Source organism: Urocampus carinirostris, chromosome 3 (assembly GCF_059441175.1).
Source record: "Urocampus carinirostris isolate Australia breed hairy pipefish chromosome 3, RoL_Ucar_1.0, whole genome shotgun sequence".
In the NCBI taxonomy this organism is placed as follows: domain Eukaryota; kingdom Metazoa; phylum Chordata; class Actinopteri; order Syngnathiformes; family Syngnathidae; genus Urocampus; species Urocampus carinirostris.
In genome coordinates, this window is record NC_142351.1 from 24,093,180 (window position 1) to 24,118,237 (window position 25,058).

General features: G+C 38.7%; 1 protein-coding gene and 1 pseudogene across 2 annotated transcripts in view; one reads left to right on the plus strand and one right to left on the minus strand.

The window, feature by feature from the left end:
* LOC148369247 (chemokine-like protein TAFA-1) overlaps positions 1–25,058 on the minus strand; it is a 74,635-nt gene that overhangs the window by 30,674 nt on the left and 18,903 nt on the right. The gene's annotated exons all lie outside the window — the stretch shown is intronic.
* LOC148369248 (U2 spliceosomal RNA) lies at positions 10,312–10,480 on the plus strand (annotated as a pseudogene).

Below are 25,058 nucleotides of genomic sequence, written 5' to 3' on the forward strand. Positions count from 1 at the left end.
TTTCAGTTTTGTGAGGTGGCCGGCTCTGAAGTAGGCGCAGTAATCAAAAAGGAGAAAAGGAATCTCCCGTCAGAAAGCAGCTCATCTGACTGATGCTCTACACTGTCTGTCAGGTGCCGGCCAACGTCAAGTAAACTGTGTAAAAATGCATAATTACAATGGCCCGATGACATCTGACGCCCGATAGCATATGCTATGATAAGACAGCCAAGATGTTGCTTTACTTGCGGCCTTTAAAAATTGAACGCGTGCTATCGTGTGAAGTTTACATTCTCGTCATCTATTGCGCCTCCCGTGCGGTCCAATAATACCACTTTATCTCTAATTTATGAAGGATTTGAGAGGATCCTACCACTCCTGCATTACGTTTGGTGTCCCCTGTTAGCATTGTTTTGCTGAATTCAAACAGCTTTAAATGTCACTGGAAGAGAATAATATCAAAGACAGACGCTGTCCTACCTACGAACGATCGTTCGTAAGTTTAATTTTGTAAGTTGCTTCTGTGTTCTATTTTGTATGAAATGTATGTTTAAGGTTTATATAAGAATGTTTAAGGCTTGGATAAGTGACTTTTATAGTTTTTTACAAAAAATAAACATTTCATAAAATAATATGCTCTATAAAGATAAATAAAGTTAAGTTTCAACACCAGAACAGAGACAGGACCCACTTGCGTTACGTTTCTCTCAGTTTTATTGAGAAGAAAGGAAAGGATTGCACCCACGATCCAGTGATTGCTGGTCGGGGGAAGCAGGTCGCTCTGAACGCGGAAGTGGCACTTACGTGGCGATCGATGACGGTGTCGGGAACGGAAAAGACGGGTCAGTAGCCGGGAAAGGAGACCAAAAAACGTGGTCGGGATCAGCAACAAGTCGAAAGCCAGGAGAGGAGAGTAGACGTGGTCAAGATCAAAAAACGGGTCTTAGCCGGGTAACAGACGGGAGCAAAAACAGGAGTGAGTGAGGGTCAAAAAAGCTTGCCTAGAGTAAACTGAGGTTCGCAGACGGACTGACAACAGGTGACAAAAAGGAGTGGGTTTAAATAGGGACAGGGAGCCAATCAGAGTCCGAAGCATTTGGCGCCAAAGGAGCGGGCAGAGGTGTTTCACATCAGTAATTATGACAATAAGCTTTTAGAGGTCCTCCTCTGTGGTAAAAAGTGGCCGACAAAAAGCGATCCAACCATTTTCTCAACTGCATCAAGGTTTCTTAATCCACTTTCGTTTCAAAAGTAACTGCTCGCCTCTTCTTTACACTTTACACCAACCATATCGAATGGATGCACGAGATGTTAAACAATAAAAATGTCAAAGTTATTAGCGCGCTGGAGATACAGTATGGAATGTTTACACAGGAACCAGGAAGAGGAAGCATATTTTTTTCTTTGGGGTGGATGCTGGGTGACCTCTCAGAGCACCACCACACGGCGGTAGCGGCGTAAAGAAGCAGTACAGTACTATCCTGTACTCGAAAAAGGTGCAGACAATACTAAATCTAACTTACAGCAACGTCCGGATATGTTTCGACATCCCGAATTTTTTTTTTGTACCTACCGTTTATCGTAAATCGAATGGTAGTAGGGGAGGAGCGTCTGAACAAGCAACAACAAATGCTTGTACATGGTACAATCGTATAGTTTTTTTTTTAACATTTACAATGAATTCAACATATTTTTCTTTTAGTCTGAATTTTAACCAACATCATCCTTTTTTATATATATGAGAAAATAGAAATAAGAACAATAATAAGTATAAAAACGGATACAATTTACCTGCAGATGAAATGAGTCACAACATTAGCTTCTCTGCTGGCTTTGATCTTTTTGATCTCTATAAGGGGAATTAACATTTTAAAATAAATCCAAACAGCTTGACAACATCAATCACATTACTGCCGCAGCGAGGCTTTTAACTAGGACAAAAAAGTCTGATCACATCACGCCGATTTTGGCTAACCTGCATTGGCTCCCTGTTAGTCTAAGATGTGATTTCAAGGTTCTCTTAGTATTATACAAAATCATACGTGGTCTTGCTCCCTCATATCTTTCAGATCTGATTTCTCCCTATGTTCCGGTCCGAAGCCTGCGTTCTGGGAGCGCCGGTCTTCTGGTGATCCCAAGAGAAAAAAATAGTCTGTGTAATAACCTGTGAAGCCCTTTGAGACTCTTTGTGATTAAGGGCTATACAAATAAAAATGACTTGACTTGACTTGTTTCAAACTCAAAGTTCATAAAATATCAGCTCTAAAAGCTGATTAAAGAGGAACACATCTAGATGGACCACATATATATTTGACTATACAAAGGTATGACAGTCAAGTATACTAATAAAGAACATTGTGGCACAAGACTACAATCAAGATGGTCCTTCCAACAGGATTTTCTTTGTGAATTAAATTGGCTTTAATCCACATTTAAACCTGTTTATTTACAAATTTGCATATGATCCTGATATAAAAAAAACAAATATTCCCACATTACTAAATTTTCACGAGGTATGAATGAGCGTGTGTATGGATTTTCTGTGTCTGTGTCCCCTACGACCAATTGTAGCATTAAACGCATTAAAAAGGAACACGTTCCTGGTACGCAACTACTTTTCTCGGTTAAGAGTACTTTCACGCGTTTTGAATACAATTTTGTTACTTTAATGTTGTTACTAACTTGGTGCAGTTCCACATTGTTTTATGAATTCAGATCATGAATTATAGTGTCCTCTGATTTTTAAGTACTCCTGCTCCATTAAGTTGCCCAAAACCTCCCTTGATCAACTAGTGCCAACTTTGTAGGGAGTTTTATATCTACCTACAAAATTGAACTGAATATAGTTATGATGGTGCGGTCTCAAGCACAGAGTACAAGAACGCTGAATTTCTTCACATGTAGATGTCTTCCCTACCGTAAAATATTCACATTTAAGCCAAATATACAACTATAAAATAAAACATTCAAATCAGGGGGGCAGTTAATATGCACATATTTGATTGTGTGTCACCAATAGCAAATGGATATTGAGTATCTCAGCTAAAAGTTAGTTTTCAAGTTCTCAAGATTGCACAAGCAAATAAACGTAAATGCTACACTGCTTCACAGGTTGATGTACACGTTTTCTTTTACTTATTTTAGTACTGTGGATGCATAGTTACCTTTAGAGAAACGCACTGTGTTTGGTGTTAGTAATCTGGGGTTTAACTGAATTACCTTTTTAAATAAATCAAGTAGTAACTAATTTATTTTGTCAGTAACACGCCAACACTGCTTACAACTGTATGGTAACCAGTTCTGCGAGATTCTTCCCATGGCCTGATGTCAACAGGGATGAGCTGCAGCAACCCCTCGTGAGGACAAGTTGGGAAATAAAACACACGGTGGTAGGATTAGATTGTGAATTGTGATCCCCTATTTTGATTTTAACTTCAAATATCATTTGTTTTTCCTGGAAATAATATTGTACAGTATTTATTAAAAGATCATAAGTAAGAGTTTTAATGATTGAAAACCAAATACTTTTGTTTTTATAATGAAGATAGCCTGTAAACCTCAACGTTTACGGATCCTGAGCTCAATTCCCGGTACTAGCCCACATGTGTAGAGTCTGCTTGTTCTCCCTGTGCTTGGGTGGTATTTTTTCTGGACACTCTGGTTTACACTTACATCACAAAATAATTATCCAAGAGTCCAAATCACCCCTATGAGTATATCGGTATGTGCATGTGTGAATGGTTGTCTGCGTGTACACTGTCATTAGCTAGCAACCAGTTGAAGGTGTCCTCTGTCGACTCCTTATGGTCAGTTGTCTGTCCATCCATCCATCCAACCATCCAATCTTCCTCCCAAAAATGAAATAAACAAACTCCTTTACCAGTTTTATTCTACTTGCTGGGTATAGACAGTTTGCCACTGAGCTTTGTTTCCATTTCGAGGGGTTTTATATTGACATGACCCTCACCACGATGACAAAAATGTTGAAAATAATTTAAGGAAATATCAACTTCATGCACAGTAACACATTCTGAATGGATATTGAATTCCTTAGCCTCTGATATATTTACGTAAATTATTAAAGCCTTGTGGCCCACATACACTAGAAACACTCTCCATTTGACTAATGGGGTGGAATGTATTCAGAGAAGATCAAGATTATTCGGATCCATTTTCAGCTTCAAAACATCAGAATTGGATATTTCAATCTGCAGATTGGGTAAATAGGATCTGAAATCCAAATCTATTTAATCTGGATTCACATTTCTTTTTTACATGGCACTCGGGTTTTAAGGCTTGGTTATTACCAGGTAATTAATTACACAACTTTTTTTTTTCTTTTCAGTATGTTTGTTTAGTATGTTTGCATTATTTTTATAGTGAGCTGAACTAGTTGTTTTTCTTTAATTGCAAAATGAAACACCTTTTAAAAATTCAAGGACAGGATGAAGGGTGACGCCCAGTAGCTCCACAACAGTGATTGGAGGAAAAACCATAAGATGTTTATTTATTCATCATTACCTTTTGTTTCTAGTAAAATGAGAAAAACAATACCGTATATCAGAAAAATGATGTTGTCATGATTACTAATGTGATTCACCTGTGCCCGCTCGTGTGGCGCCAGCTGCCGCTCGTTGACAGATTGGCTTCCCTGCTATTTAAACCCAGTCCTGTCTCTCTTCTTTTGTCAGTCCGTCTGCGAATCTCCGTGTATACTAGGCAAGCCTTTTTCGACGCCTGTCCCGTTTTTGCTCCTGTTTGTCCCTGGCTACGACCCTTTTGATCCTAAATACGTCTGCTCTCCCGTCCCGGCTTACGACCCCTTTTGTCCCCGACCACGTCTTGCTCTTCCAGTCCCGGCTACCGATCAGTTTTTCCGTCCCCGACACCGCCATCGCTCGCTGCAGAAGATCCACTTCCGTATTCGGATCACAATCCGAGTACGAGAACGACTTGCTTCCCGCCTAAAGCAGTACGGGATCGTGGGCGCAGCCCTTCCTTTTTCCTTCAATAAAACTTGCGGTAAATGTTACACTATTGGGTCCTGTTTCCGTTCTGGTCCTGACAGACGTGATATGAGAGAAACCATATAATGTTTCCCATTTTACGTTTTAGGTAGCAATATTGTTTAAATTTACAATACTATTGCAGTGTTCATTTTACCTGTGAAAAGTGATTCGTCCCGGGGACTCGCATGCTCAAAAATCTATGGGTCCCAACCAGTGTTCACTCCAAGCTGCGCGCGTGCGCAATTGCGCACTGCTCGAACATTCTTAGCGCACAAGAAAATCTAGCCAGCGCACAAAAATGAGGGCTCAAAATTACTTATTAAGAAGCGACTTAAGTCAAAGATACAGTGCATGAAGGTAGAAATACACGGGTTCCCCTGACGTTGTGTCCTAAATGCGGTATTTTGAAGTCGAACGAAGTTGAGTAAAGTTAGTAGAGTATGTCGAGAACCGGCTTCTTCGGCTCGGCTCACTAAAAAGGAACCAACATGACCAAATATTAAGTAAAATTATGCACAAATTGACTTAAAGGAAGGGGTGAATAGAACAAAAAAGAAAAAAAATACCAAAATGAAAAAGTAGTGAAGAGCTGAGAAAAAAAGGAACAAAAGGAAGACAAAAAAGAAGGAAACATTTTGAAAAAAGCCAGAAAAAAAGAAAAGAAAGAAATGTAGGAAAAAAGGAAATAGACAAAAAAAAGAAAAAAGTAACAGCTCGGAAAAAATAAACACAATGAGATTTTTTTCAAAGGAATTAAAAAAAGGAGAAAAAACACACTGAAAAAAAGAATAAAAAGTTTGTGCTCCATTCAAATAATTTCCAATTACTGTATATCAAGTGAATCTTGTTGACATCATTGTATTTCCACTAAAAAATGTGATTAAGTACAGTTCTGTATCTTACAACCGACTAAATAAGCCCCCAAAAATGTTAATATTATGCGACAAAATACATCAGGAAATAAAAAGAAATGGATATCTTGTGAAAGAATTGTAAGAACAAACGACGTTTGTAGGCCGTACAAGCTTTGCAATAGTACATGAGTCAATTCATTCAAAAGAGAAAAATAATTTTGCATTGCCGGAAACTTGATGTCAAGTTTTGAACATGTTTGATAATTAATTATCTTGCCACACTTGGGATTATGGTGGCTCACTGTTGTTTCAAGCGTGGCTCACCGACTTTGTGTGAACGCTCAGACCCGTGGAAAATTAGAGGGAACATTGGTCCCAACAGAGATCTATGGGTCCCCAAAATTTTGTGTTATCGAGGTTGACATTGCAAATCAGCGACAAATATATAATATAATTCTATATATTCATTCAGTTTTAATCATCACAGTTTATTGGTGATATAAATCAGTTATCACTTCAAGATTTATCAGTTCACAACAATATTGCACGATATTCAAAATAATATTGCTGAAATAATTATATTCATCTTTATTTTCATTTAGTTTTAATCATCACAGTTATTTGAGAATACAAAGCAGTTATCACTTCAGATTTTTCACTTCACAAAAATATTTACACTATACAAAATAATATTGCTGAAATATTAGTCCATATATTCGTGCAGTTTTAATCATCACAGTTAATTGGTAATACAAATCACTTCAGATTTTCCAATTCATATATTCTTTGTGGTTCGCTGTCCCGCCACAGTTGTAATGCCTTCTCAAGGTCCAATCCATTATCATCCTCCTCATAGTGTAACCAGGAATATAATTGAGTTCATTTTGGCAGAACAGTCCTTGCTAGGAGTATTCTTTTGTTTGTTTTCTTTCGTTGAATTGTTGGCTTTAACACATGTGTTTTCCTTGCCTTTGCGACCTTCCAAAGAATTTCTCTGCCGTTTTTTCGTGCCGGAATTATTGCTGTTGTTATCACTTTCTGCATTAAGTTTCGACTTACTACTGACACTGAAGAAATTACCGATTTTGTGTTGATTTTCACCTAATACTAACTTTATTCGAAGGCATACTTAGCCTTCACCTTCCCTCGACAACAACCACCACAACAATGACGTAATCTCAAAACAACGAGATCTTGTTTGCCGGGATCGGCGTGCAGACGAAAACTCGAACTGCGAGACCAAAACAACAATGGCGGATCTGTCTGATGAAAAGTTTGGAGTGCGATGAATCTGTGTTTAAAAAAAAATGTAATCGTGTAAAAATGACAATTTTGTGTCGAAAAAGTTGCGTCCCGGGGACGCACGTTGACTTGACACTATGAAAAATGATGCGTCTAGGACGCAGGGACGCGGGCAAACGAGGACACTGCTATTGGAAACAATGTACTTTTTTACCTTTTGACTCTGCATCCGTGACTGCAGTCTGCTAAATTCCATTTTCATACCATCATACCAATGCTCATCGACAACATTCCACCATTGTCTCAGCAATCCATGAAAAGACCACATATGTAAAATTTACAAAGAGTTAGCCAAACTAATCATGAAGCAGAAGATACAAAAGGACAAATCCAAACAAAGCCAGAAAAGAAACCCTAAAATGGCTTGACTGTAAAGTACCTCTTAAAAATATTGCAAGAGCAAATCAAGTGCAGTTGTTCCCCTTGCAGGGGGGATCTGCTTGATCACTTGCCTGGAATAATCCTGAGCGCACTAGACAAGAAGGTCGGAAGTGCGTGATAGAATATTTAGAAACAGGGGAACTCAATATTATCATTAATTTAACAGTAGCTTTTGTTCCCACAGCAGGAATGTTGAATTAAATAGGAACAATGTTTCCACATAAAGCCACACAGGTGTGCATGGAAAAACACTGCTAGTAATTTATTGAGGGTGTACTGCAAATTCCAATATTAACAGTGGATATAAGACACACCTTTCCAACAGCTATGTTGGGAATTTATTATAACCACTGACCGTTACAAAGGAGACATTGATGCATTCTGTCTTTCCTGTAAGCCAGCAGCTTCTATTGAGTGACCACAAATGTAGCTACCGGTAGCTAATGTACAAAATTGTGCTGCAGAACTTCCTGTCCCTGTCTTACACAATTTAGACTAATTAAAGTTTAATACTAATTACATCTTACAGTTGCCATTACAGACGAATTAATATAAAAAATTCATGATGTGCTGTTAACTCTGTTTAAAAACCACTGATTCATTCTCAGCTTCTAATGTTTGTAAGGCACCCCCCTCAAAAAATGGAGCAATATAATGGGAAACACACGTATTTAGCTTGCAAACAGCCGAACAATGGTATTGCTAATAGTTTGCTAGTGTACAGTAAGAAGGCTGAGCTCTATGACACGTTTAGAAAAGTGATACTGGCCAAGAAAAAAAAATCCTGATAATAGCACGGAGAGGATGTTTTTTTTACCTGTCAAGGGTAAAGTACATAGGAAAGTCTTTCATTAAATTTAGGATTATTCGCTACTTGGCTTGGGGCTCCAACTCAAATAGAAGAATATAAGGGGTGGGGCTAGAGTCAGGAGGGATTTTAATAATGGTTGCATCAAAATGAAAATTTGGGGCTGAAACCGAGAATATGTAACCCTTGGCATAGAGACCCAAACAGCAACAACGAAAGAATTTGCAAACAAACAAAACAGATAAAATAAGACAGTTAATTTGCACTGACCTAAAAAAAATATGTAGATATAAAATTATAAATAACTGACTGGTATATTACTAACTGCTGACTTTAAATGCTTTTACTAAGGGGCCGGTCACACAGACATTTGCGGCTGAATCACGGCCAGAAATTTCTGACTTTGAGGCGGACGCTATAGGACGCATTGAGATCGCCATTCAGACGAGTTACGGCAGTGCATAACACGAGGTCGGAAATTCGCGCGCGGGTGGCAGCGCGAGAAAATTTTGCGCTGTTCAATTCTTGAGAGCGCGTGGACACAGCCTTTCACGAGTTTAACGAGGCTGGACCGCGGCCGTAAACTTCTGGCCGTGAAGCAGATGTCGTTGGGCGCTGTTGGACGTTTTGAGACCGCCATATAGACGAGATAGAGCAGTGCTTTACTCGCGGTCGGAAATTTTCACGTGGTTGGCCGGGTTCAAAACTTTTGAGCTGCTCAAAAGTTTGAGCACGTGTTAAACCGCGTGCCGCACACGTGGTCAACACGAGGTAATGACGCGGAAATGACGCGGAACGACGTGCTCTGGCCGCGGCCAGGGCGTAGTTACACATGGGTAGGACGGGAAATTTCAGCGGGTAATCGTGGGCGGAGCATGGTAATAGCATGTTCTGCGCCTGTATCGCGGTGTTATTACGTGAAATTAGCGTGTTACGCGTGTGACAGTCAAACGCCTTTCGCCGCGTATATACAGCGCGATTTGCCGATCACACCATTGTGCTCGTGACGTCAAGGGGGTGAACATGGATCACCGTCAGCGTAGTTTCTCTTCATTTCGAATAAATCTTTCGGTGCATTATCAATGGTCGTAGCAAGGCTTTGATGCTAGGTCCTTAGCTTGGCATGCTAGCTTGGCCTTTTGGCTGAGAGTAAGTGTCCCGGCTCCTAGGCTTTGTAGCGTATTATGAACTGACCGATAACGGATAATGGATAATGAATGACGAAGATAGAACAATAACCCTTAAAAACCCCCCCGCTTAGATACTAGGTCCTTAGCTTGGCCCCAGATGGAATAGGAGCTTGCTCTGCAGTACCTCCGGGAACGGTGCATTCGCAATGATCGCAGCAAGGCTTAAGGGCTAGGACCTTAGCTTGGCCTTTTGGCTAAGAGTAAGTGTCCCGGCTCCTAGGCTTTGTAGCGTATTATGAACTGACCGATAACGGATAATGGATAATGAATAACGAAGATAGAACAATAACCCTTAAAAACCCCTTTTGGCCGAGAGTAAGAGTCCCGGCTCCTAGGCTTTGTAACGTGAAATGAACTGATCGATAATGAATATTTAGAAAAATAGATAAAACAATTACCCTCAATAAACCCCTCCCCGTCAGCGTAGTGATCTCGTCTTAACCCATATTTATTTCTTGACATTTCTTTTCAAGATAATAAAATAAATATGATGCCATAGCTTGAAATCTTAGCTTGGCCTTTGCTGTTGGTGTCGGTGGATTTGTTCAGACCGAGGACAATCGACTTTGGCCTGGACGGATCTATTGACACTAACAAAGATGTTATATAATGAAATTATGAATATGTTTGATTTTCCAGAAGGTTTGTTCAAACCTCACTTTGTGTTTCCTGTTCAAAACGTAATATTGGAATATAATATTGTGAATGTGCTTAGTTGCTGTTGAGATTGTCATGATTGTTTTCTGTTTTTAGTGTCAATAAATTTGTTCAAACCAAAAAAAAAAAAAAAAGCTTGGCCTTTGGCCTTGATGCTAAGTCCTTAGCTTGGCCTTTTGTGTACTTACTATGAAGTCACTATCTTTGATTTTTGCATTTCGGAGATGGAATATGAGCTTGCTCTGTCCACTCCACGCATCGGCCCGGTATTGCAGTACCTCCGGGAACGGTGCATTCGCAATGATCGCAGTAAGGCTTTAGGGCCAGGACCTTAGCTTGGCCTTTTGGCTGAAAGTAAGTGTCCCGGCTCCTAGGCTTTGTAGCGTATTATGAACTGACCGATAACGGATAATGGATAATGAATAACGAAGATAGATCAATAACCCTTAAAAACCCCAAAACCCCATATTCACGGGACTGTGTCTAGAGCGTTTATGAATTCTACAGCCCGATAAATACATTCCTGCCGAGATTTGCATTTCCTCGCTTCTCCAACTATTTATACCTCGTTTTATCTCACTTATAGGAAATGTAATGGCGAACATGTAACCAAATTCACTTCGTCTTGCAATCGTTGGGAATGTAATACAACATAATCCATTCCGTCTTTATTTTTGTTGTGAACGTAATCGAACGGTAAATCCTTCCCCCCTCGCGTGAACGCGCATTCTGCTGCGCTTTCATCAGAAGCGATCGTATTCTATATTAAACGCTTATTAAAACAATAAAGCGAGCTAATTATAATAATTGGGAGATCCTAGTCTATATAACGCGTTTATTTAAACAATAAAGTGCGATCGTATTCTACAAAATGCGTTTGTTAACGCGGATGAAAAGGCCAAAAGCGATCGTAGCAGAATGCGCGTTCACGCGAGGGTCGGGGGGGCGGGGGGTTGTTGCGTAGGAGTCGGATTTGGGCACAACACCGGCTCGGGAGCTTTTATACCCGTGGTCCACACGAGAAAATGACGCAGAAATGACGCGATGAGGAAGCGGAACAGTCGCCGGCGTCTTTTTTCCGGCCATACCACAGACGAACGGCGGGTTTTCAAATTTTGCGCATTTTCCATCCCGGGCAACCACGGGCAAAAAAAAAACGCAAAATTTTAGCCGTGATTCAGCCGCAAATGTCTGTGTGACCGGCCCCTAAGTTCCCATAAATAAAGCATTGATGGGCTTTAAAAAACGCCCGGTCAGACAACAAAGTATAGCACATGAAGTCATTGTACTTTACAACTTTGAGTAAAATGGCTGGTTATGATGGAAAATAGTTATTGAATCTGGCACTGAACAGTCTATCCGTCCCTTTTTTGGCAAGTGCATATTTTTGGGGCATTTTAGCTTTTTAATGAACAGGACCACGAATAATGAGTGTGCAACCTGGGAAGATAAAACACTAGACATTATGTATAGCACCATCAAATCTGCAGACAGAGCTGCCACCCACCCTGACCCAATTGGCTCTAATTGTCTATGCTTTTTTTGACCCCCAAATATTCACGCCTGAGAAGAACTACGAAGTGCCAAGGAAAATTTGAATGTGGCCTGAGGGCGCTCTTTCTCAGCTGCAGGACTTCTTTCAACAAACTTGCTGGAAGGCTTCTGTCTTCCAGGTTCACACACTGTATTATCTTACAATAAACCCGTGTAGAGAATATCGCTTTAAATTATATTTGTTTGGTTCGGAATACAATTCGGTGGTAACTGATTCAGCCAGCAGGAGGTGCTCATTTCCATCCAAATTAATTTGAAATAGCCTCATATTGTGTCAAGCATTTATCATGTTGGAAGTAATACTCTAAACATTTTTCTTTTTTTGCTTTAAACTATCCTTTTTCAGTTCATTGATCTGGATAAAGATTGAACAATCCAGAAGGAAAATAGTAAAGACACACAAATAAATAATGCAAGTGGTTGGATTCTAACAAACTATCTTTTATTTACATGACAAAGAAAATTGGATCACACAAAAGAATAAAGAACATTGTTTACAAGAGAAACTCGCATTTCTTATTAACAGAGGCAAAACCGTGTGGGAAAAAGGGAGTTGAGTAAAGATGGCAGCGTTCAAATTTCTTAGAGAAAAACATGATTCTATATTGTTGTGCCTAATTTGCACCCCAATATATAGGGCAGCATGGTTGAGAGCCATCGCATCTTCCTCGCCCACAGGAAATACCGAAAGAGAGGCATCAACCTTTTATAGCATGACTTGAATCCACCCACGTGGGTGATGGTGGGGTGCTTTCCCAGGTGCCCGTCCCTGGCGAGAGCACAGCCATAGATTGATTTAAATACAATGAAAACTTTGGTAGTCGGCTCCAGGAATTCAATCAACATGAGTAACCCAACCAGTTACAGCAAAGGGCTCTATAGACGGAATGCAAACAAGGGAGAAGTTTCTGTTGCAGGAGGGGTTTCTGTATTCAGTCAGAGAATATCTCTCCACCTTTATGGACAGTGTCACAGCAATTAAAATAAACGGGGTTTTCCAGCCAAAAACTCTGGATGACTTGCGAAGTTCATACTCTCCTCCAACATTGGGGATGAGGTTATTTACTGCACGGCCAAGATTGACCTGAAGAGAGGCATTCGGGTCCCTATGTGATGAGGATTGTGGGTCACTTTACTGGAAAAGACTCAAGGGAGAATGTGGCAGGGGCAGGGAAAAATACAAACTTCACGGGGAACAAACTGATGATTGTTGGGACTGATGCTTCGCCAAATCGCTTATCTGCCCTTTTTAATGATTACAGGCCACCAGCAGCCGCACCATATCCACTAACAACCAAAAGGACTAAGTAAGTTGTGTAAATCTTTGAACCCTAGAAATTGAGCGACTCCAAATGGGCTATGTGGAAGAGTACAGATGGAATACTAAGGTGAGGGCTTCTCCATCATCCTCAACTAGTACCTGTTACAAACTAAGATCCCATCATCCCACCATCAAAACACCATTATCCCCATCCCCAAAAGTTAGTGTTCAGCTTTAATGACTACAGGCCTGTCACACTTATACCTGCAGTCATGAAGTGCTTTTAAAAGTTGGTGTTCAAGCATATCAAAGACTCCGTACCCTCCCATACCAGACTTTCATCAGTTCGTCCAAAGGGAAAATTGTTCACTGATGACGGCTTAAGACACAAACTTCACACTGCGCTGAACCACTTGGAGTACTGCATCAGCTATGTAAGGATGCACTTCCTGGACTTTAGCTTTATGGTAAACACAATCATCTCGAGATCCTGTTGGAAAAACTCACCTAGAGCTCTCCTTCTCCATCTGCCAATGGATTATGGACTTTCTTTCTACCCTAAAAAGCAATAACAACCTAAAAATATGATGGTGTTAAAGCTGGTGCCCGTAAATCTAATATATTCCACTTGCTGACGCTATCTTCTTTCTAAAAGGATCATTGTCAGGCTGCTAGTATAGGTCATACACGTACGTGTCTCTCTTAGACACACTTTAATAAATTATTCTTTTTCCATCTTTTGGGGGGTTTGGATTGGCATTTATTTTGTATCTGAATGCTCTTTCTTTTGCTTTTTTCTCATTAGCCATTTTTATCCTAGAATAAAAGAAAAACTCAAACACGCGTGTTAAATCACTCTCCCTCCCCAGGCCTCCTTGCCTCCAGCGTAATGCTTTCGGTGGCCGGAACATCGAATGATTAAAAGTGAGATAAAAGCAGATAAGCAATATGAAAAAAATGTATAAATGCTCTTTGGGCATTAGCAACACATACTTGACTATCAATAGTACACATACCGAATGCATGCAATAGTTCTAATAATGCACAGGAGCGACCTACAATCACGTAAATATATTGATACACTAATGCACATACAGATTCAACAAATTTGTTCATAAACACTTATTCAGTTCTCTTTGCACTGACAATTAGCGCACAACTAAGATGTATGTGACCTAATACATGCCCGAATAAAACTCTACGGCACTAATTAAGGCAATTGTGGGCGCTGGAACTGGACAAATGGAAAACTACGTGGACTTTAAAAAAAATGTTGCATTTAACATGAAAACATGACTTTGAGTAAACTGTGGCAGTTTTAATATCGCAAAATTAAAATATTGTCAGATATTTTTTCATTATCAGCATTTCTATACATGGTTAGCTTTCCCTCTATGTCCTAACATGATTTTATATAAATATACAGTACATACAATGAACATAGATATCAGTATGTAGAGATACCTGTTTGTTTTTGGCGAGTGCCAAAAAGGAGCATAACAAAAAACAACGATTTGATTTGAGAGGATTTTTATGGCAGACAGTCTAAACAAGAGGATGCGCCTAGAGCACCTGGCGAGGCGTTTTACTCCCAAAAAGTCGAGGATGAGGCTGTCTCAGAGGTCGCAAGGATGACACATAACTACCCGCCTCATACTCATATCCTAAATGCTGCATTTACTGCTTTTTTCTCATGAGCTTGTTTGAGCAAAAAGCTCAAAGAGCAATTGCACACTAAAGGAAACCTGAGGACAAAGTCAAACCTACGAACAACAATACTCCCACAAATGTACGTTGTTTTTTTTAAGTGAAGTTTTAAGTTTGAATTGAATTAATGTAGTTCAGTTTTATGTGGATGCCTGCATGGAAGTGTTGAAATAATTCAGTTTTTTGCTTGGCTTGAGACGGGGGCCAATCATTGTAAAGAAGGGTGAAACGTCACCTACCTGCATCACGTTGTAGAAAACCTTATGGGAGCTGGAAGCAATACACGATCATGTAAACAAAGATGTGGCAATACAAAAAAAAGCGAGGGATGACATTTCGTGCACGAAAAACGCCATCTTTCTCTAGTTTTTTTGGGGGAAAAGAATATTTTCAACAAACTACTTTCAAGGTTAGATTATTCTTTTCTGAACAAAAAAAAGTTAGAAACGTAATTTTTCAATTAGGGATGAGGTTTGAAGCTTTCTTCTCATATGTCCTACGCCTATGTAGCTACAGAACAAAGGTTTCCATAGGCCTTCAAAAATGAGTCAAAATAGCAAAAACTGCCTTGCACCGGATCTTCCCATTTGAGAGAAAAATATGCAATTGAATGAGTTAAGAATACTTAAGGCAAGGACATCTAGACTTGCTTTGTGGCCTTAAATAATGATTATGCAATTTAGTATTGCATGCAAGCTCAATGGTTGTGGTTTTTAATTTCTATGTTTTTAATCTTATTTGTAGGAATTTTTTGAAAGGTCATGATTTATTGTTAGTAAGCAGTTTCTCTTTTCCAAATACAGCAAAATACAATTAAATGCACTTGTGAATTGATAGTCAAGTTATTCTTGTTTGAACATCCGTCAAACTACCTAAGACAATGTAAAAACAAGCAGAAAAAATGGGAGCCTTTTTCTTTCACACCATTGAATAAGTAAAACTCTCTTGTTTTGCTAAAGCTGCAAAATGTCCAGTTGAAAAACAGTAGTTGCCTGGCAGATTTATCTTGCTCATATTAAATATGATTTAAATTTTTGATTTGTTTAAGGATTATTTTTTAGTAAAGTAGATTTGAATTGATCAAATTAGTTATTTAGGATTAATTTTAACAATTACTTTTCTAAAAATGCTCATCATTAAAATGAGCTCAATCTCCTAGTACTTATTTTACAACAAAACACACACACACACCAGTGTGAAAAGTGATGGGTCCCGGGGACTCGCATGCTCAAAAATCTATGCGTCCCAACAGAGATCTATGGGTCCCCAAAATTTAGTGTGCTCCATGCAATTACAAACTGTCGTATTTTCCCTTACAAAATACAAAAAAAAAAAAGATTTTTTTTTCAAACATGTTTATTTATGTAGTTTAACATGTTATATTGTACATGCGTTTGAACATTTTGTTGCAGGACACTGAGTTGCTCGACATGAATGAGGTTTACTATAAAAAAAAAGGTAAAAAATGAAGTCGCTTGGACATTCACTGTAGAAGGAAAAAATACATGCAAATATAATTAAGTAGAATAATACGTTTTCTTATTCAAATTATTCATTCATTTTCTGCATTAAATTATTGTTGGTAATATAGTGATTAAAAGGGATCACCACAAACCTGTCTTTTTTTCATTTTCTCCTTTTATACTTCCTTTTTTTCTTAACTTCTTTATACAACAAAATCATTCGTAATATAATGCATCAAAACAAGTGAGCCGTTTGAGAGCCGGCTCTCTTTAATGAGTTAAGCCGAAAAAGCCGGTTCTCTAAAAAGAAACAGACTTTCACTACACAACTCGAACTGGAGATCGGCGTGCAGACGAAAACTCGAACCGCGAGACCAAAACAACAATGGCGGATCTGCCTCACGAAAAGTTTGGAGTGCGGTAAATCTTAAAAAATGATCATGACAATTTCGTTTAAAAAAAGTTGCGTCCCGGGGACGCACATTGATTTGACACGATGTGTCCCCAGCAAAAATAATGCATCTAGCACGCAGGGACGCGGAGCACTGACACACACACACACACACACACACACACACACACACACACACACACACACACACACACACACACACACACACACACACACACACACACACACACACACACACACACACATACACATTGGATTGACAAATAATAGACAAAAAAGCCACACAAGATAAATACTGTCTCTTGAAAGTGTAAGTCATTGTTAGAATCACTGAAGTAAATCAGAAACATTGATGGAAATGTGTAATTCATGGAGCAGATGAAAACCACTGGTAATTAAGCATACCTTAAGTAAAGAACATGGAAGAATTTACATTGTGGTCGAGTAGTCTGGTGACTCATATGATTCGTAATCTCTGGAGTTGTTTGAACACAATCACATGCCCCCATCCCACTTGTACATCGTTGCAGCAAAACACAACAGTGCCATTTAAAATATATACCAAATGTTTTTTTCAAATGTTCTCTTAAAACCATGCATATGCTCTCTCTATATGTTTCAAAGTAAAACATTTTCACATTTCAAGACCATAGAACACATATGTCAAAGTCAAGGCCCGTAGGCCAAATGTGGCTCGTAAGAACGGTTTCTACGGCCCCTGAGATTGTCTGTATTCACTATTGTATCATACACCAAGAATGGTTGAGTATTTTTTTCACTGTGTGTTGAAGAAAGTGTTATTCATGGTTAACTTATTTTTTCACTTTATTTCAATCCGATTATATTTAGAAAGATTAACATTTTTTTGACTGAATCATAGAAAATGTCTATTATCATTTTTTAATATGTAGTAAATTCTACCACTTTTTCTGTGGGGTACTGTGATCCCTGAATTATGCAAGCTTCTTTCATGTATTCAGGGTTTGTGCACCTTTTTAATGGCTGAATCCAACATATTTTTTAAACACTTTCAAAGCCAATCTACCAATTTATCCAGTGCCCGGCATTTTGGTCTCCACTTGCCCTCTTGGACGCGTAGGGGCGCAATGACGTTTGACATGACAACGCCATTCAAACTAATGCCAGCTGCCGTTGTCACAACAGAAGAATTGCAATGGCAAAGAAAATCCACCCCCGAGCAGGCGTGTCGGCATCCTTTTAAGGGACACTTGATTCATTTTTCTTCATTTAATTTGTGGTCTATCGAGGCAGAGAGTCAGAAAAGATGGCGACAATTTCAAGCATTTACAAGCACTTCACCCAAAATTGAAGCCCTTTTCAAACTTTGAAAACACAACAGTAAAATTCAAGCATTTTCAAGGATTTCAAGCACCCATACGAACGCTGTTAATTGTTTATGTCATGGCGATTTTTAGAAGAAAATTGTCTTTTGTGCATGTGGAAATTTAAAATTAGTGACAGAACCATTCACTAATGTTGCTTTATTTGTATGATATTATCGGAATATGTGTATTGGGTTTTCAGTTAGTTCAATTAGGTCCACTAGACTGTATGGGTCTTTTCCAAAATGTTCAACTTTCCATCAATCCGACCCTAGACTTGTAGTCAGGTCAAGCCACATTTATTTGTATAGCTCTCGATCACAAAATGTCTCAAAGGACTGCGCAGGTTACAATAACACCATCCCCTGATCTTAAACCAACATGCAGGCAAGGAAAAACAGAAAACCTCAACGAATGGAAAACAACAAACTTTGAGAAGGGTCCTAACAAGTGGTAATCCCCTTCCAGTATGACCAGGATGCAATAGATTCTGCATTAGATAGTAATAGACGAAAAATAGTAAACATCAATAAGAAAAAACATGGGTAAGATGTTAACATTTGTAGCCATTTTTTTTAATCTATTTGTCCCTCCGTCCATTTGACTGTGACACCTCTGCCTTAAAACTCAGAACCCTTAAGGGCAGCGGTTAAACTTATCAAAGAACATTTATGTTGAGCAGTAAAATAAATTCAGTTATTGACTTTAGAACCCTTCTTTAATACCCACACATCGTGTGTAGGGCTGGCGCCGTCCGGCACAGAAGCCTGCTAATTAATTAAGCTGTGGGCAAGTAAAATTCATTTTGCAAAGAAGCCTTAGCCCCTACACACTGGCAAACAAACTTCAATTAAACAGGCTGGTTATACGAATATCTACAAGCTTAAAGAAGCACTCTTATGTTTTATTCATAAACCCAAAGACCAATATAAGGCAGACTGAAATATGCAAAAGCTATTTGTAACAATAAGCATGCAATAAAAAGTAGACCTTTTCTCGTTAGATTAATTAACTCCTGAAGAATAAGACACATTTTTTATTGAAGGAAATCTTCAGAAATTATCCAATAAGAAAAAAGGGAGGCCGACATTTAGAATCTATGCTGTTGGGCAGAAAGAAGAAAAGCTACTGGAGTCGTTCTAGGTTTGATGAGTTGTAAAAATTATAGAGGATACATCAGAGTCAAAATCAATTTGATAAGTAGACCATATTTAAAATGAATTAATGTAAAATAACACTCTTATTTGGTTTAAGGTGTTAGATGATAAATCCTAAATATGGTTAATCTTAGTCAACTAACCGTGTTTTATTTTAATTATAGTTTTATTAAGGGTCATCTGCTCTACTTTGGCTGATGAACCTATTGCAGCTGTCTTTTTTTCTTTGTCCTAGGGACAGATGATGTGCCCGCGGACCTATTCTGAAAATGGCCCGCCAGTGCTAGGTCATTGTGATTTTCTAATAAAATGATTCTTTTAGTGGTTGACTGAGGGCTACTTTTTGTTACCATTTAGCGCAAAGGGCACCCAATTTGGTAGGAATTGCTGAAATAGGAACTTTGCTAGAAGGCTTGCTAAATAGCTAAAAAAGTAGCTTGATCGTTTGCGAGAAGGGTATACAGTAAAAAAGACTACAAGGGAGCTAGCTAAAAGAGTAAAACACAATCTAAATAGTCGGATAGAAAGCTAAAAACAAAGCTAGCTAGCTAGCTAGAAAGGAGCTCAAAATAAAGCTTGAAAACTCGCAAAAAAAGTAAAATGTTAGTTAAATAGCTTACTAAATATCTAAAAAGGTTTATTGATAATTGGCTATAAAGGTAAATAGGTAAAAAGCTAAAAGGAAGGTAGATAGGTAAAACAGTAAAACACCGATTAGACAGCCACATAGAAAGCTAAAAAGCTAGGTAGCTAGCTAGAAAGAAGGCCAAAATTTCGCTTGATATCTAGCAAAAAAAAGGAAATTTTGGAATTTATTTTGTTGTATAACCTGTAAAATGAATGAATAATTAGGTGAATAAATACATTCAATTACTACACAAATCCATTCTCATTCCACTCTCTTAATTGTTTAAAAATGATTATCAATACTTGGATTTATTTTTTAGTCCATGATGCCCACGAACTGGAATATATATATATATATATTAGAATTTCTACAATAACAAATTATCATATTATCACTGTTTTTGCTATGTTATTATGTGGTAAATTATTAAAAATATCGGTTAAATAGATTCAGTCAACCAACAACAAAAAATAATTTTACAAGAAAATCACATTGGTGAGCTATTTTCAAAACTGTGCTTGGGGGGCACCCTGGTGCCTGCGCTCATTACGTTGGAGACCACTGATGTAGATCAGTCTTACTCTTTGGCTTTTCCATTCTCATGTGCCACGGATCATGCCAAAAAGGCATATACTACCCATAAGGGCTACACGTAGCAATGCGGGAATGCTCTAATGGCGCACTGCCATTCTAGTTGTGTCACAGTATCAAATATTTACTACAATATGCTTCCTTTCAAATTTCAATAACACATTTAAATGTCCAGTCACTCTTTTATTTATTCAGTTCAAACGCGGTTTTTATAACGTTTTTTCGCAGGGGAACACAAATCTTCATAAATTATCCAATTGGAAACAAGCAGGCCGCACAGTATGCAAAAGACAGCGCCTGCAGAAGTGTCGTCGCCCCTTGCACCAAGTAATGGAAATTATTTCTGATAAGGAAACATTGCAACTTCCCCATGCGCCACAAAAGGGTCAGTGGTCTCCCGCCAGAGTGGCATGTGCAAAAAAAAACGGCCAAACAAAACAGATAGGCGCCGTTGCAGATGTGGCAAGGCCGGCGGCTAAGGAGGCACGACACTTCCCTTTGGTGCTGCGGAAACGGCCTTGACGGAACGGAAAGTACGGATGAGAGGAGGTCTGGAGAAGGAAGGAAGGAAGGAAAAAAGGGGGCTGATGTGTGTCAAACTAATGTGCCTCCAGGATGCATTATATAAGGCTATTAAATTGTCAGTGTCTAAAACATTGCGCAGAGGATATAACCTTTGTTTGTGACAGCCGAATATCCATTTTTCATGTCACTGTGAGCAGCCAGTGGCTTCTTTTCCTGGGGCAAACTAAACACAAACGAAACAAAGGATCTCCATTAAACCTCGTGAAAGGATGAGGGATTCAAGTCATATGCCGATGTGTAAATCATGGGAATATACCGCTAATTGATGTATTTGGATGAATGAGTGTTTTTTTTTTTAAACCTACATTATTTTTATTTTTTGTATATGTAATTCAACTGCATCCTATAATACCACATTTTAGTCAAGTCAAGTCAGGTAATGTTTATTTTTATAGCCCTGAATCAAAAGGAGTCTCAAAGGGCTGCACAGGCCACAGATGATTGCAAACCACAGACTATTATTTCACCATCCCCTGATCTAAAACCTACATGAGGGCAAGGAAAAACTCAAAGACCTCAACATGAGGAAAATGAAGAAAAACTGAGAAGACCGCACATGTGGTAATCCCCCTTTTAGGATGACCAGGCTGCAATGGATGTTGCAATAACAAACAATACACAGATATTGTCAACATGAAAGATAGGTCATTCATAAGCTATAGAATAGAAGTGTTCCACTGAGTTCCAGATCGAATCTCAGGGGACAGAGCATTTCACAACATCGGGGATCGAATGGAGAACGCTCTTGAACCTGCGGTTCACTTCTTGGCTCTTTAAGAAATATATCTGTAATACCAATTTTTGTTTCAGTTCATTGGTCTTTGTGCTGCTTTTCCTGGGATATTCCTTTATGAAATTGGGAATATGCCACAAAAAAAAAAAATCAGTTATAATCTATTCTTCACTTGTTTTTGTTGTATTTCAAAATTTATTACTTTTGAAAAATGAGAAAAAAATAATGCTTAATATTTTTGCTAGATTTAAAATTGATTTTGTTATTCCAGAAAAAATGTATACTTCAAGATAAATGTTTTAAACTTAAACTTTTTCGCTATGGCTAAAATGTAATTTGTTCAAGGCCTGATGTGTAATTGTGTGCTATCAATATTTGTGTTTTTTGTTTTGTTTGTTTCAAGGCATTAAACAAGTCCTAAAAACTCTTGAAATTTAACTTGTCTTCAGCCATAGGAACCCTGTTACCCTCCTGAGAGCAACAAGCTGAATCAAAAAAGGTAAAAACGTTACTGTTCCAGAACAAAAGCCTGTAAATCAGTTCTCACAATGGGAACAGAGCCCATAAGACTATTGACACTTCATTTGCATTACTGACTTTTTCTGTCTTTCAAAATGCTGTGTAATTGAAGATATTATTGTTGTCTTAATGACATTGTTAAGTAGTATTTGTATTTACGTTACATTGCTGCTTTTCTGGGTTGGACCAAATTGTTCTGAAAGAGTTGTAATATCTTTAAAATACTTAAATACTAAAAATAAAAGCATTTTGTTTTGTGTTTGGGAGTAATCATTTAAACAGACTCCATGTATTATTTAATCACTAGAAGTCACTGTAAAGTGTAGTGCATCCAAAACGGAGTGCTACGAAGCTCAAGGAAGAATACAACTATGGAGACTTAAAGCGACCAAGCCGCACCATTTTTTGTCATTTTTCTACCCAGCCTTTCACAAGGTTATTGTTTTTTTTTGTGGTAACCTTGGCAGTAAGATGGCAGGCAATGTCAGCTCCCTGATAATATGTAAGCCTAAGATAAATACACATTTAAAAATGCACGTTTATATGATAGCCCATGTACAGTGGGGCAAATATGTATTTAGTCAACCACTAATTGTGCAAGTTCTCCCTCTTAAAAAAATTGGAAAGGCCCGTAATAATTAACATGATTAAACCATGAGAGAGAATGTGCGAAAAAAAACCAGACCATCGCATTGTTGCATTTTTAAATAATTTGTTTGCCAATCATGGTGGAAAATAAGTACTTAGTCGATACCAAAATTTCATCTCAATACTTCATTATGTACCCATTGTTGGTGATAACGGAGGCCCAATGTTTTCTGTTGCTGGTATTTTGGCCCAGTCCTCCATGCAGATCTCCTCTAGAGCAGTGATGTTTTGGGACTGGTGCGGGGCAACACAAACTTTCAACTTCTTCCACAGATTTTCTATGGGGTTCAGATCTGTAGACTGGGTAGACCACTCCAGGACCTATAAATGCTTTTCACGTAGCCACTATTTTGTTACTCTGGCTGTGTGCTTAGGATCATTGTCATGCTGAAGGACCCAGGCACATCTTATTTTCAATGCCTATGCTGATGGAAGGATATTTTCTCTCAAAATCTCTAGATATATGGCCCTACTGACAAAAATCAGTTGTCCTGGTCCCTTTGCAGAAAACAGCCTCATAGCATGATGTTTACACCACCATGCTTCACAGTGGGTGTGGTGTTTTTCAGATGCAATCTATTGTTCTTTCTCCTCCAAACATGAGAACTTAACCATAACACTTCACTCCAAGTTCTCTACTGGATCATCCAAGTGAACCTCTAGTGAACCACAGACGGGCCTTGACCTGTACTGGTTTCAACAGCAGGACAAGTCCGGCAATATAATATTTGAGTCCCTGGCGGCGCACTGTGTTACTGATAGCAACTTTTGTTCCTGTGATCACAGCCTTCTATAGGTTATTCACTAGGTCCTCCCGTGTGGTTCTGGGATTTTTTGCTCACCAATCTCGTTATCGTTTTGACACCACGGGGTGAGATCTTGCATGGAGCCCCAGATTGAGGGAGATTATCAGAGAACTAGTATGTCTTTCATTTTCTAATAAATGCTTCCACAGTCGATTTCTTGACACCAAGCGTTTTACCTATTGCAGATTCCCTATTCTCAGCCTGATGCAGGTCTCTAATTTTGTCTATGGTGTCTGTCGACAGCTCTATAGTTTCGGCCATAGTGGAGTTTGGAGGGAGACTGACTGAGGTTGTGGACAAGTATTTTTTAAACCGAAAATTAGATGATATAGGTTCCATTAATAAAGCTAACGAGCGGAGCTTTGTTAGACTTCCTTAGACCCTATTAGACCTCGTTGAAATAAGTTACAACCCTTGACAGCCAGAAATCGAACTTGTTTGTAGGTGACAGAATACTTATTTTACTCTCTAATCAGGGAATAGATTTTTTAAAAATCAATTAATGTGATTTTCAGTTTTCTTTTAAAATTCTGTATTTCATGGTTAAGGTTTAACCTATGTTGACAATTACAGGCCTCTCTACTCTACAAGTGGGGTGGATAACGTATACAATTAGTGGTTGACTAAATACTTGTTTGCCCCCACTTTTGGCTCATTAATCAATATTTATTCAATTATTTTTTTACCTCTAGGAAAAAAAGGCTTTCCCTCCTTTTTTTTCCAGGCTTTCTTGTGTCCTGTTTCATCTGGAAGGACGAAAGCATGACCACCCTTAAGTGCTGAGGTGCCTAACCTGTTTGGGTGTTTGGGCATTTAGTTAGCCATGGTCCAAAATGTTTGTGTGTGTGTTTTTTGTTATTTTTACGTTTTTTATTTTCTCTGTTATTGTATGTGTTTGTCTTGCTGTCGGTCACCCCTTTTGAGGGATATGACCAATGTAGATCGATAGACCTCTAGGAAGAGCTAAATAGCACACAATGTCCCTTTAAAGGGGAAATGGTTTTCAGTGGCAAATGGTGAGCAAGCATGGTGCAAGTTCAGTCTCATGAGCTGCAATATGTGTGTCTTGACTATTGACTGTGGTCATGCTAAAGATTAAGTTCTTAATCTCGGGGCAATGCTTCAAAAATAAAAAGTCTTTTTGTTTTTTTATGATAGCCTTAGACAAATGATTGTGTGTATAGCTCTTGGAAGAACACAATGGCAATGAAGCAAAGCCAATACATTCATTCAATTACTATTCTTCCCCGTGGTGAGAAATGCTGACCAGTTTCCGAGAGTAGATGTAGTCGGTCAACCATGCTGGTTTCAGTGTCAACCCTGATGCATGTCCCTCAACACTGCTTGCCAAAATCATTGACTAAAGCCAAGGTGACTGAAGCATCTTTTACAATATCACGGCCTCAAGTGAATGAGAGCAATACAGTGTAGTGCAAGATGTATCACACTTTGTAAAAGATTTATGATTTTT